The 13559-nt window shown below is 58.5% G+C and overlaps 1 non-coding gene across 1 annotated transcript; it reads left to right on the top strand.

Moving 5' to 3' along the window:
• The first annotated feature begins 300 nt into the window (after positions 1-300).
• Positions 301-12857, top strand: LOC102727458 (uncharacterized). The gene is made up of 2 exons (XR_014143314.1): positions 301-402; positions 12719-12857. It is a non-coding gene; the product is annotated as an uncharacterized LOC102727458 (transcript).
• Positions 12858-13559: the final 702 nt, after the last annotated feature.

The following is a 13559-nucleotide window of genomic DNA, read 5'->3' as shown; positions in this document are numbered from 1 at the left end:
ATTTCGGGAGCAGCCCTTGCGGCGGTAGGAGCCCCGGTGCGAGTCCCCCAGGGAGGGTCCGGGCGACCCCGAGCTCGCTCCTCGCCGTACGCGCGGCTCGCCGTGGGGTCGCCTCGCCTCCCGCGCCCGGCCCCCTCCCCGTGCCCGGCCGGTCCGCGCCGGCCCGCCAGCGGTCCTCCTGCGGGGCCGCCCCGCCCGGTCTGGGCGACCTGCCCCCCACCCCCACCCCCGGAGCCGCGGTGGGCAGGGCCAGGCGCGCGCCGCCGCTTCCCGCCGCGCCCGCGCCCGCGCCCGCCCCGCGCGCCGCGGCGGGCTCAGTCCTTGCGGGCGGTCGGGCTCGGCGGGGCGCCATGGCCCGGAGCCTGGGCGGCCTCCCGCGGCGCGGCCTCTGGCTGCTCCTGGGTGAGTAGGGCCGGGGTCCCTCGGGGGAGAGGGGCGGTTGGGGGTGGGGAGCCAGGGGGCCCGGGAGTTCGCAGAGACACGGGCAGCTTTGCGGCGCGCGCCCGGGAACGCGCTTCCCCGCACCTGTGCGCTCCGGGCCGCGCTGCGGCAGCCGCCCCTGCAGGCGTCCTTGGGCTCTCGCGGGTAGCGGGCACCTGGCCGACTTGGCACTGGGTCTCAGATCCACGGCCCACTGATCTAGAAATTAGTTAAAGCTGGGAAGCCGACTGGCACATACAGCAGTTGCTGATTTGCAAACGAACCTCCCTAGGATGTCCTTTGCAAAAATGAGACTAGCGATCTCCCTCGCGGATGTTTCCACAGCTTTTTTGTTTGCTTGTGACCTTGGCCCTCTGGCTAATAGAAATTCAAAGAGGGATTCAGTGAGGAGGCAGAATATCCTCAGCCTTCTGTTTCGAGAGAGATTATAAACTGAAACCCAGGGGCAACAGGAACGTGCACCAGATTTAGCATAATTTACCCTGAAATTGTCCTCAGGGCTTTCCTGTGGTAATGCTAAGAAGCCTTTCTAAACTGCTCTAGCCACTGGATTCATCTCATGTATGTAGTTACTTTTTAAGAAAAACTAAATAGGGCACTTAAGTGCAAGAATCCAGCCGCCCGGAACCCACAGCTACTACTGGTGCTTGTGGGCTTTCCCCAGAACAGGTGATGTGGGTCAGAAACACCTGCAGCACGCATGCCCCGAGTGCCGGGACTGGGGAAGGGGTGAGTGCTTTGCTGGCTTTGCAGCGGGACAGCAGCTGGGGTCTTGTGGCTTGTCAGTGGAGATGGCCCAGGACACCTGGAGGAGAGGGGCTCAGGACAGCCCAGGAGCCCCTCGGTGGCAGGCTGGCCAAGGAGTCCCTCTGCATAAAGCCCTTAGCGTCTGCTTGCCCATAACGTGATCTGAAGACTGATCTTGCCCCTTAAAGTGTTTTGGCTGAATTTACGTGTGAAGCAAAATCTTACAATAGCATTCTCTCCTTTTGTGTTAGGATCCCTTTGGTTTGACATGGAATTTACTGTTGTAATCTCCTAAGAAATGAGCATTTCTCTGCTAACAGGGCAGGGAGCTGGGTTGTGTCTTTTTTTTTTTTTTTTAAACATAACTGACTAAATAAATGCTCTTTCCTGGACTCCAGAAGCTGCACCTTCTAAAGCCTGTGTAAATAAACACTATGTCATGAGTGCCTATAAAGACCTTCCTTGTTTACCAGGAAAATAACACACATTCTGGTGCAAGTCGAGAGTCCTGTAATTTTAACATTAGTCTGAGCGGCCTGGCTAATGTTGTATCTTTATTTTTCCAAATAAACACAACTCTGTGAGGTTATCAGTAAATTAATGTCATGGAGGCCAGCAGAAATTAGTAGAATCATGGAGCACACTGTGTTTCCTCCCAAGTTGTAGCAGGAGCCAGATCTCCTTGGTGATGCAGATTTTGCTACCCAAAATAGCAATGTGGAATTTTTCTTTTTTTTTTTAAGTATGCTAGTCCATAGGCTCAAGAACTTCTCTGTAACAGTTTTACAGTCAAGCTACTGTAAACCTGAGCTTTGTGCATACTCTTCTGTTTACAGAAGACTGTGATAGGACCACATGCATCTTAAATTTCGTATATAGCCACTGAAAAGCTTTTCATCAGTCAGCAGAGAAGGACGTTTCCAGGGGACCCAGGGTTATGCTGTGACGGCCGTGTCTGTCGTCAACTCTGTAGGGTGCCCAGCTGCACTCAGGAGCGCTGGCTACCACTATTCTGTGAGCTGGGCGCACTGGGGCCGTTGAGGACATTCTTGCAAGGCCGCTGTGTTTATTGAAATATGGGACTCTGTATCAGTGCAAGTGTAACTGTTTGGGACCAACGGCGATGTCCCAGGAAATGCAATATACGTGACTTCAGATTGTCTTGCTGGTTTAAATCCGGAGGCAGTTCTCACCCTGGAATCCAAAGCTGCAGGATTCTTATTTGCGAAATCACCTCAGTGTGTTCGTTTACTCTCCCTGTGTATTTAACCGCACGGAGACATTTCTGGCTTTTTGTCTCCCGTCCGTTGGCGCTTGCCGGTCAGTACGGATGTGGTGGGTCCTGGGCCAGAGCTGTTGAGTGACACTTCGGTCCACACTGGAAGTGGTCGCGAGCGACGCGCCCGGAAATGTTTTAGGTGGAATCCTTCCTTAAGGCAAAGAGCTACTTCTGTTCCTCCTGATTTTTTTTCTCCCAGAATGAACCAATTCCACAGCTTCTATTTCCTTAAAGTTTGGGTCTGGCAGAGTGTGTGATGAGGTCGCCGCTTGTGGTGTGAATTCCAGTGAAAACGTGGAGCCCCCAAGGGTGGAACCCCCAGGTTTGGCTGCCTGTGCCCCCCACCGGTGGGGGCCGAGCCCGTCCTTCCCGGCACCCCCCCCCCGCCCCCGGCAGCGTGGGGCTCTCCTCCCCACCAGCCTGGACTGGGGCCTGTCCCCTGGCTTGCCTCGGAGGGCAGGGGACCCCAGGCTAAACAGTCTGCTGCCGGAGCCGAGGGGAAGCTGGTCTCTCTCCTCTCGGCTGGATCTGAGTACCGGCTGCCACATCCCACCCTGCGAGCCGGGGGCGGGGGGACCACAACAAGACAGACAGAGCTCTCTGGACACCTTTGGAGCCCGTCGGATGGAGCCCGAGGGGTGTTTTCACCCTGTGACCCCACCGCATTTGCAGGACAGTGGGCGGCAGGCACGCCAGGGGCTTGGAAACCTGCCCAAGAGCCTCTTCTCCAGCAGGACTCTGGGAAGCCCTCCGGACGGACGGACGGACAGTGCAGAGCTGACAGGAGCGAGCAGGGGTGCGGAGAAGGGGAGCCGGGCGGAGGAGGCCGCCGTGGCTTCACCTGCGCCAGGCCCCGCGCCCCGGCCCACGGAGAGACAGAGATGGTGTGGACAGGACTCTGTCCCCACACCCAGGGAGCCGGCCTCATGCCCCGTCCTCCTGTCCTCCCTGCCGGGATGACCTCGGGCCGAGCACTGTTTCTGGAGAACTCCCTTGTTCCTAGTGAGGAGGGTTATGTCAACACGCAGCAACAGGAGGGCTCCCAACCTAAACAGGACCTCGTTCATTTTCACATAATGAAGTTATTGTTGTCCGCGGAAGATTCTTTCCCCTAAGATTGTTTTATCTTAGTATTTTCTTTGCTGTGGAAAGACCTGACTCCCATCACCCCTGGAAGCCCGGGTTGTGAGCAGCCCCGCCAGGGCAGGGTCCGGGGCAGGGTCCACAGAGGCACGCGGTCCAGGACTTGGCAGGGGATGGGACCCCAGGGGCCTGAGTCGCGCGGCCAGGCCTGCCTGCCTTTGTTCCTCACTAGGCCTCACACCGTCTCCTTTCTTTCGCCCTCCCGTGACTCCCTCCCTGCCATGGGCAGATCCCACAGTGCGTCCTGGGACCAGAGAGCAGAAGCCAGCCCTCCTCCTCTCCGGCCCTTGCTTCCACTCTGCCCTCTGCTCACTGCCCTGCTGGGCCTCTCTCTCTCCACCCCTCCCAGGTGACTGCCTCCCTCGGGAAGTCTTCCCTGGCGGCCCCGCACCCTCCATCCCTGGGGGGGGGCGACCCTCCTCCCACTGGGTCACTCACAAGAGCTGGGGTGCTGCGAACCTGGGCAGTGCCCACCCATGCTCTCCGGGGCTCTGCACCCCAGGCCCGCAAGGCCCACCAGGAAGGAGTCTCCTGAGGCGCACGTGCCCCGGAAGGCAAAAGGCAGCAGTTGACCCAAGCAACTGGATACTGATGACCCTGCCACATTGTCACGTACTCTGGCCAGTTATCAACGGGAGTAAAAGCCATTCATGTATCACAAAGCAGAACCCCATGTTGGGGGGGAAGCGGTCTAGAAAGCATAATCACTTAGAAACCTGGTGACATGAACACCTAAGGTTGGCTTTCTCTCTGCATGGTGATTGCCTCTAGGAGATTCTGTGGGTCTGTTTGTGAGAAGAAAGATGGCTGCTGGCTGGGTGGATGGACAGATCAGGGAGCTTTGGGGAAAGCACTAAACTATTCCTCCTGGAAACTTCTATCTGCCCTAAAGCACAAGTGGGTCATGTAGTGTCATGACTGGGAGGGGGTTCTAGTAGGTAGATACCAGGGAGGTTGGTCGGCGGCCCACTGCCTGAGGCTGCCCTCTTCAGCCTGGGACAGCCCGTCAGCCCCGAGAGAATGGCCCAGCATGAATGTCCATGGGGCCAAGGCTGAGAAGCCTTCCCTGTAAAGGACATCGATAGAGAGTGCTCTTTGCATGAAAGGAAATGAATCCATGGGAGTGGAGCTGGAGGTGGGGGCCCTTATCCTGAGCCCCAAGCACTTTGGAAAAAGCACCCCAGATCGCCAGGATGGTTATGCAAAGGCCCTGAATCTTGGAATTTTCTGGAAGCCTTTATGGCTGAAGCTTGCAGAGAAGAGGGCTTTGAGCAAGGCTGGTGTTGAAGGAGGACCCGATCCTGTGGGCCAAAGCAAGACGTTTAGATTTCATCCCTGGGCAGTGGGCAAGCCTGAATCGTGTCAGACATGGTTTAAAAGAGCCCTGGGCCACTGCACAGCCTCGGGTTGGAGGCAGGGGACTGGGGAGCGCTGGTGGGATGGCGGTGAGGGCGGAGACTTGAGATGGCAGGAAGGAGCCCAGAGAATCCCCAAGGTACCAGTGAGGGACTCACTATGGGTTTGGGTGTGGGCTGCGAGGAAGCAGGGAGGCATCAAGAGCAGCCAGGTGCCTGGCAGGGGTGGAGGGTGGGGAGCTGGAGCTGCACAGCTGGGCTGCCAAGGAAAACATGGCTCCTAGTTAAATTCAAATGTCGGATAAACAACAAATTGTTTGGGTATGAGTATGTTGTGTGCAATAGTTACAAAATTGTTTGACACTCAAACTGAACTGGGCGTCCCAGGGTTTTATTTGCTAAAGTTGGCAGCCCCCACCACAGCAGCCACGTTGGGTTGGATGCCCCCTTGGACACCCGGGGACAAAGGTAGTCAGCCAGGTGTCCACGTGAGTGTGGGGCACAGCAGAGAGGTATGGCCGGGAGAGGCGTCTGGGGGAGCCTCAGACGCGGGAAGGTGTGAGAGCCACAGACAGAAGGGATGAAGCTGGGGGGCGGGCTGGGGACACAGGCTGGGGGCCAGAATCCAAGGCCACGGACACTGAGACAGAGATGTGGCTGCTGGGCACCACTGGGCACTTCGAAAGGGGCCGCGTCCGTGGGCTGGTGGGAAGGGAAGGGAGACGGGGTGGGGATGCTCTGTGGGAGGGGGCAGCAATGCGACCTGGCCGGAGCTCCGGCCACCCCCCCCAACACCCCCTAACACCCCCCCCCCCCGCCGCCGCCGTAGACTTCCTCTGTGCGCCCTGGTGTTAAATATGCAGATTTCTGGTTCAGCTGCTACGTCTGCATCGCTGCTTGTCTGGCTAAGGACTTGTCGCGATTTGAGTGGTGACTGCCCTGACTTCTGGACCGATGGGGAGGATTAATACCAGGACCGCCTGGTTAAGAAGCGGCAGGCGGCGCCTCCACCCTCCGGCAGGACCCCATTTCCCCTGCAGAGTCCTAGCAGTTACTACAGATGGGATGCTTTCAGGGCGCCTGGGTGGCTCCATTGCTTGAGCGTCCGACCCTTGATCTCAGCTCAGGTCTTGATCTCAGGGTCATGAGTTCAAGCCCCGCGTTGGGTTCCACATTGGGCTCCACGTTGGGCATGGAGCCTGCTTAAAAAAACCAATGGGAGACTTTCCGTGATTTATTTCCACCCGGCCACCGCTGGCATATAAGCAAGCTCCATTTTGTGCATTTGCGGTGTGGTTGGCTGTGTCCCTGTCCTCAGTGTCCAGCAGTGTCGTCTTCTAGTTTCGTTCTCCCCCCGCCACCCTGGGCTTTTGCAGCAGATCCCTAGCTCATCTCAGGGAGGCTGGTCTGGCCACCTCCTCCCAGTTGGGACCCTTCATTTTGTTTTCTGCTCCCACTGGGTTGGAGGGCGACGCTGTTGGGGTGGGGGGGGCGACGGCAGCCATGCCTCCAACCTTTGGTCTCTCTGCTTGGGGCAAGATGTTTTTTACTTTATTTTTTTCTTGGCTGGGTGGGAGGGGGACGAGGGAGTGAGGACGAGCCTTCTTCCTGCGTGTGAAATACGCTTTTATGATGTGAAGGAAGAATCACCGAGCAACGCCTGCAGCTGGCGGGATGGGGACATGGTGGGACGGGGTGGAGAGGTTTGCCGGCGGGAATCTCTCCGCGTTTCTGGGACAAATGGAGTCTCCCCAGGTCGGGGAGTCTGCTGACGGCTGCTCGTTATCGCTAAGTCAGGTTGCTTTGGCGCGCTCCGGGTTTGGCGCTGGGCGCTCTTCCCCAGAGACGCGTGTGAACCTCCGTTCTGTGTTGGGGCGGTCCCCACGGTGCCAAGGTCCTGCGGTCGGCGGCTCAGGACGGGCTCCTGCTGGTAGTTACAACGGGGTCAGAGGAGGGCTCTGTGCTGGGCAGGGCGGAGAAGGTGATAGCTCATGGGGCTTTGAGGGCCCAGTAGCACTTTTTACCGGACACATGAGAGTTTTTAATATTTTCAGTTTGTTGTTGTTTTGTTTTTTCTCATTTTTCCAAATAGGCTGAGGGCAACATGTTCAAACAGAGTTCTACGTACATCATGCTCTGGGGCACTCGGTGACAGCGCAGGCATGTCGCTTCCTGGGGATTTGGGTCCCGAGGGGGTATAACCAGGGGAGTCCTGGGAGCGGGCGGCTCTCTCCTTGCCGCCAGTGAGCAGGAAATGATTCACGGCAGCAGCAAGAACCTGCTGAGCGAGGTTTTCTTCTGATGGCTATTGGAAGACCTGCATAGAGCAGAGAGATCACATTTTATCAATTATATGCTTCTTTAATTTGTGGAAAATATAAAGGAGCATGAGGTAAAAAGACAAGATCATCTAGAATCACACCACTCAGAGATCTTGGCATTTCCTTTGTATTTATGATGTTCAGCAGCTTCACTGAGGTATGATGGGCATAGAATAACCGGAATATATTTGAAGTGCACAATTTGGAAGGTTCTGACACATGTATACACCTGCGTGGACTCAAGACTGAGCATATATCCCCCTTGCCCCTGAAAGTGTCCTGGCCTTTGTCATCTCCCCCTCCTGCCCCTCCCTCTGTCCTTCCCCATCACCCCAGCTGGCCACTGGGGTCTGGCCTTGAGTGTCCCCTAAGTTCCTAAGTGTGGCTCACATTGAAAACCCCGCAGAGGTGGGCTGCTGGTTTTGAGGTGGGATAGCTTCTAGGAACAGCACATCTTTTGGAATGCAATCCCAGTGGCCTACCTGTTACAGGAGGTTCCCACTTCACAGAACAAGAGGTGAAGGAGCCTGCCCACTTCCCAGGCAAGGCCTTCTCTGTCTGAGGTCTCTGGAGGCTCCTCCGCCAGCTCACAGGCACCTCGGGGACACCCGACTCGGGCCCCCAGCCGGGTCCCCCTGCAGGAAGGCCTCCCAGCAGCTACCCTTTGCCACAGCTCAGCCCCACCCGTCACCCCCGCCGCCCCCGGCCCCAGCGCGCAGGGCAGTGCAGGGTCTAGGCCTCTCTCTCTGCAAATACGCAATCAGCAGCAGCAGGCTGAGCCCTTCCTGCTGGGTGTGCAGGCACCAACCAAGGACCCAGAAGATGGGACCCATCGGGTTCATGCTTCCGGGTCCCTCATCTCCATTTGAAAACCTAAACTGAAGGTCTCCGCGTGGCTGTCCTGCAGCCCGAGCCCAGAGGACCCCCTCGGGACCCCGGCCGCCCTGTCTTTCTGGCCCCCAGTCGCTTTGCCCGAGGGGTCTGCTGCCTTTGAGCAGCCTCTGTGCCCCCTCCTGCCAGGGGTGTTTTTCTGCTGTGGAGAGAGGGAGCTGTCTCTTTGAACTCTCCCTAAAAGGACACCTAATTCCTAAATAACGCACATGCCAGGGAAGGTTCCTGTGCTAACAGGCTGAGGACGGAATGCTGGCTGCTCACAGCCTCTGCACACGGCCTTTTAAAGACACGACTTACGAGTGGTTCCATTTGCAGCCAGGCAGGAACGGGACCCGTTTGGCCCCACACAGCTGGTTTTAAAACTTTTGGCAGTTTTAGTCGGCCTTAAAACTGTAAGGTACCCTTGGGGGCGCCTGGGTGGCTCAGATGGTTAAGCGTCTGCCTTCGGCTCAGGTCATGATCCCAGGGTCCTGGGATCGAGCCCCACATCAGGCTCCTGGCTCAGTGGGTAGCCTGCTTCTCCCTCTCCCTCTGCCTCTCTCCCTGCTCATGCTCTCTCTCTCTCTCTCTCTGTATCTCTGTGTCTCAAATGAATAAATAAAAAAATCTTAAGAAAAAACAAAACAAAACTGTAAGGTACCCTCGTTCCAGTGAAAGAAATCCCACGAGCCTTGTTTAAGGAACACATTAAGTGTTGCTCTCCGGTACCTAAAAAAGGAACCTGGTTTCCAGATTCTCCTGAACAGCCTGCCCCAGCTCATCCCAGCTGTGGAATGGCCATGGCTCTGGGCTCTCCCAGGACAGGAAAAAAAGGGCAGTGCCTGTGTGGGGAGGGGTCTTTGACCCCGGGGAGCAGGGTCCCACGCTGGGGAGGCCGCAGGTGGCTCCCCGAGAGGTGGGAGCTGCAGCATCCAGGGGACTAGCCCAGAGGCAGGCCAGGGTCAAGGCCACGGGTAGCGCTGGCTGGGCTCCAGCGTCACTGTGGGGACAACCAGATGGGGCAGGCCGGGGGGGTGGGGACAGGGGGCCGTTCTCTGCAGCCCGGGGGACGACAGCAGGAGCTGGGCCTGAATATACCAGGGCAGGGACACCGCAACAGGAGAGACTGTAGCCTGGGCGCGCCCCTCCTTTTGGTCCCCGGGTTGGGGACCCCCAGCAGCAGAGGTGGCACCACGTCTCCCCGGGACTGGCTCTGCAGGACGATGGTGCCGCCCGTCCTTCCCTGACCCAGCAGATTCCTCTGGGGCTCACGGGAGCCCACATGGGTTTCTGTTGCGTGCAGCTGAGCCACCTGACTGAGAGGCGCAATCATCTTCGTCCGCCCTGGGTCTGACCCTTCCAGAGCAGCAGCGGGGCTGGCGCTTGGAAGCACCCTGGCTTGCCTCCACCACAGAATGTCACTGACACGCAGCTGGGGTCGGCGACCCGACACCGGACAGACCCTGATGCGCAGAGTGGCTGCGTGCCAGGGAGGACCCGCACACACGGCAGGAAGTGGGGCGGCGGAGAGGTGGCCCACGTTGTTCTGAGGAAAGAAAACTGCTCAAGGCCCTGAGTGAGGCTGCGGAAGTGGGCTGGCAGGGGCCTGGGTGGGGGGGGCAGCTGGGAGCCCTCGGAGGGGAGGAGGCGATGGCCGTGGACAGGCCACATTTGGGCCTGGGGTTCGCTGGGGAAGGGTGTGCCTGGCGGGGAGAAGGCAGGGTGCCGGGAGCAGGGAGGGGTGGGGACAAACGGAGGGGTGACCCTTGGAATGAGGCTGGACGGGCAACTTGGGATTCCTTCCATGAGTCGGTGTCTGAGCCCTCCGGAGCTCCCTGTAAGCCCCGGCACCTCACCTGTCCACGGCAGGCGGGCTTTCTTAGGGATACCCTGATGGGCCAGATGTCACCCCTTCCCCGAGTCTGCCCAGATGGCGCCGGGGGTCATCCACAGCTGGTCCTTGGGGTGCATCCGCCGTGCCCGTGTGGGCTCCGTGGGGACACACCTGGGCTGTTGGAAAGTGGCAAGAACTCAGGTGGGTGGGAGGCTCCTGAGGGCAGGGGGGCCCCCCCGGGCTCCCAGAGAGCCCCAGGGATGTGCTCTGCCCTCCCAGCCTCCTCTGCTGCACGCTCCAGTGGGGGCTCTCCGTCCCAGGGCGTTGAGGGACGGGTTGCCTCACCTGCCTGTGGGTCCTCACCCTCCGAGAAGCTCTCCCCACACGCCAGCCTTTCGTCTCCGTCCTTTCTCCCCAGCTTCTCAGGCCTAAAGCCCAGGAGCTTTCCAGGGTGCCCTGCCAGCCCCAGTGGGACCCGTCCCCAGGGGACGCCATCCAGGACAGTGGGCGCAGGGACAGCTGGGCCTCCCCTCTACCTCCGCGTGCTGTGGGGTTTGTTGCGTGTTTTGTCTGGGTTTTTCTTTTTCTTTCATTGCTATGAAATTTCGCTGTGTCAGCTTCAGCCGCCCTCTGAAGATGTGTGCAGCCCTGTGAGTCTGTCGCTTACTTAGTTCAATGAATTAGTTCTCCTCCCATGCCCTTCTCGTATTCCGGTGGAATCAGTGGGCCTTGGGGCCTCCACATAAATCCTCCGAAAGCACGAGGAGCCCCCAGCCTCCGCTGGGGTTCCCCTGCTGTATCTCTTTCCAGAACCCCCGGGACAACAGTTCCCTCTGACCACAGTCCTCTCCTGACCCTGAGGCTTGGACCCTGCGCAGCTCAGTGTGTGGTTGCCTGCTGGGGGCTGGCCACCTGTCCTCTTCCTGAGAGCTGCCCTTGCCCTGAGGGGACAGCTCTTGCCCACTTGTGCCATCCTGGCCTGTCTTCCAGAAGCACAGGCTCCTGCCCAGCCTCTGTCCATCCCACACCGCCTCCCCCTCCAGGGACTCTGGGAGGGCACAGGGAGGGCACACCTGAGGGCCACTTCAGGGCTTTGCTGCCAGGGCTCCCAGCTGCCGGCAGGTGGCCTCTGTGGCTGGCCTGCCCCCCCCAGGTCCTCAGTGTCAGTCTGCCCTTTTGTTAAAGGCTGCCAGTTGGCTCTGTTACCTGTGACTGAAGCTACTCTTTATCTCTTCCTCTCCCAATTTGACACCTTACCCTGTGAGCCAGTTGTCACCTCTGCCCCATCCAGGGCTTCAGCTTCCCATTCAGCACTCCATTCTGGCATGGTTATGGGCTGGGTCAGAGCCCTGGTCTGCGGTTTGTGGAATTCATTCATCCTTCCGCCCAGCCATCCATTTACTCACCCATCTCTCCATCTGTCCATCCATCTATCCATCCATCATCTGTCCACCCATCCATCCAATCATCCATCCATCCATCCATCCATCCATCCATCCATCCATCCATCTATCCATCCATTCATTCCATCCATCCACCTACCCACCCATCCATCCATTTACCCACCCATCTCTCCATCTGTCAATTCATCTATCCATCCAATTTGTCTTTCCATGCATCCATCCAATCATCCATCCATCCACCCACCCACTCATCCATCCATCTATCCACCCATCTACTCATCTGTCCGTTCATCTGTCCATCCATCCATCCGTCCATCCATCCATCCATCCATCCATCCACCCACCCACCCACCCACCCATCCGTCCATCCATTCATCCATGCATCCATGCATCCATCCATCCATCCATCCATCCATCCATCCATCCATCCACCCATGCACCCTCCCGTCCATCCACCCACCTATCTACCCATCCACCTACCCATCCGCCCATCCAGTAACTAGCTATTGAGCCCCCAGGAGTTGCATTCTAAAAATGGCGCTTAACAGCCTGCTGTCATCACTCACATCTGTGACCCCAATCACCCCCTTCATCATCTGCCCTCTCCCCCCAGATCTGCAGCAAAAGACAGGTCAGGCCCTCCACTGCACTGCCCAGCTTGTTGCCTAGTCCTCAATCTCTTGGGACTGGGCATTGGCTGAGTGTGAGACCCAAGGTAGGTGAGACAACTTCAGTCAAGTCTACACCTCTTCTGGTGCTGGGACCTTGGGCCCGCTTCTGAGCCCCAAAGCCTCAGTTTCCCTTACTATCTAGTAAGTTGATGATCACAATAGGACCTGCCTCCAAGATAATCCGTGCATGTGAAGAGCTTTGGGCAGTACTCGTGTATCATAGGGGCGGGAGTACCAGTTCCTCTACATTTTACTCCTGGAAAATGGAGGCAGAGGGGGGGCAGGAGCCCTTCTAGGCCATGTTTCAGAGTCAGGGACCCCAGAACTCCCCACACAATCTGCGTGCCCTGAGGGCTACCACCCTCTCCTTGGGCCATTTCACCCGCTGCTCTGTGGGCTCCCCAGGCCCAAGAGCTGCAAGATGCAGCTGGGTGTCCACACATGTCCGTGAGGCCCATCAAGGAGTCCAAGAACTCCTGCAGCAGGCAGAGCCTTGGCTGGGCTGGGCTGTGCTGGGATCCTTGAGCCACAGGCTCCCTTTCCAGGGATCAGGTGGAAGCAGGCTCTGGGCCGGGCCCCCCATGGGTGCATAGGGAAGGTGGGGGAGGGTGGGCAGGGCCGACTCATGATCCCTGGGCGCTCTCATTGCAGTGCACCACATCCTACTGGCCACGGCCTGCCAGGATGCCAACTACAGCACTCTCCTCCGGGAGCTCTGCCTCACCCGGTTCAAGGTGAGCATGGAGGCCATCGGGAAGACACTGTGGTGTGACTGGGGCAAGACCATCGGGTAAGTCTCATGTGTCCCCTGGTGGGAGGAGTGTGGCTGGGGTGGGGGCTGCAGGGCCTGGGGCCAGGAGTCCACTCAAGGCCACTGGGAGGGGTTCTTCACCAAGGTCTAGGGTGACAGAATGCTGGCCATGGGCGGTGACAGCCTAAGGGCAAAGGAGGATGCCAGTGATGAGTGAGTGTGGATGGAGGAGGCTGTGTTCATGATGACCTGGGCCAGGGTGGATGCTGGGCCTTGTCCAGAGGGGCCTCTGCTACTGGAGGGTTCCATTTGGGCTGTGTCCCTCTGAGACACATGTGGCCCATCCAAGTGCAGGCGTGTGGGGGACGGTCTAGTGCCCATAGGGCTGAGTCTCCGTGACAGGAGCCCCCGCTCACGGGGGTGTCTCTGTTGGTTCCCTCAGTCCCCGTGGTCAGGCTGAGGCTGTTCTTCCTACCCTGTTCAGGGCTCAGAACTTCCTGGGACGATGGGGCTGGCTGCACTGGAGGGATGGCCCATGAGTCCCCAAGGACGGCTGGCACTGGGCCCCTTCCCCGTTGTGACTTCGGTCTTGCTGCCAAAGTGCCCTTCTTCCCAACTGGCTGGCTTCATTCACTGCTTCCCTTGGCCCCTCATCCTCACTCCCCCCAGTCCCACCTGGTCCTTGGCTGCCACCCACTGCCACCTACTCCCTGTGGGTGACCCATCTCATTCATTTCTGCA

This window comes from Leptonychotes weddellii, chromosome 3 (genome assembly GCF_054177405.1).
Source record: "Leptonychotes weddellii isolate Sample4059 chromosome 3, ASM5417740v2, whole genome shotgun sequence".
Lineage (NCBI taxonomy): Eukaryota > Metazoa > Chordata > Mammalia > Carnivora > Phocidae > Leptonychotes > Leptonychotes weddellii.
This window is presented reverse-complemented; position numbering and strand designations above follow the sequence as displayed.